This window comes from Sesamum indicum, unplaced genomic scaffold, assembly GCF_000512975.1.
Source record: "Sesamum indicum cultivar Zhongzhi No. 13 unplaced genomic scaffold, S_indicum_v1.0 C04126, whole genome shotgun sequence".
Lineage (NCBI taxonomy): Eukaryota > Viridiplantae > Streptophyta > Magnoliopsida > Lamiales > Pedaliaceae > Sesamum > Sesamum indicum.
Genome location: NW_011632009.1, coordinates 1 through 436, shown reverse-complemented (window position 1 = coordinate 436; position 436 = coordinate 1). Strand labels below are relative to the sequence as shown.

General features: G+C 34.6%; 1 long non-coding RNA gene across 1 annotated transcript; it reads right to left on the bottom strand.

Moving 5' to 3' along the window:
• Positions 1-6: 6 nt before the first annotated feature.
• Positions 7-436, bottom strand: LOC110011547. The gene is made up of 3 exons (XR_002286549.1): positions 413-436; positions 223-303; positions 7-123 (listed from the first exon to the last, which is right to left on the bottom strand). It is a non-coding gene; the product is annotated as an uncharacterized LOC110011547 (long non-coding RNA).

Genomic DNA, 436 nt, shown 5'->3' with positions numbered 1-436 from the left:
TCATTTAATTTCAGTGCAGTCCATAATTATTAGTCATACCTGTTGGGGAAAATCACCATCTTCCAACTGAGAGTTGATCAAAAGCTTTGCTCCACGATGAAGAGGTGTAGGGTCTCTATCAGCCTGTCAAAGTACAAGTGGAAAGCAACTAATTAAGAAAACATACATGTTTTTATTCAGACTAATCTGAATGTTGTATCAAGAGTCTAATTATTAATTAACCTGTCCTGAATGGATTAGACCCATCATTGCCCACGCTGTGTGCACCAAGTTTGAGCGATTATCTTCCAATGGCACATATACCTGTTTTCAACAACATATGTAGAAAATAAGCATTTGTAATTGTTTTTTAAATTAATAACTACTGACTTAGTTAAATCTATCATCAATTGGTCATATATATGATATTTACCTTCTTTGGACAGGAGAGGTAGCT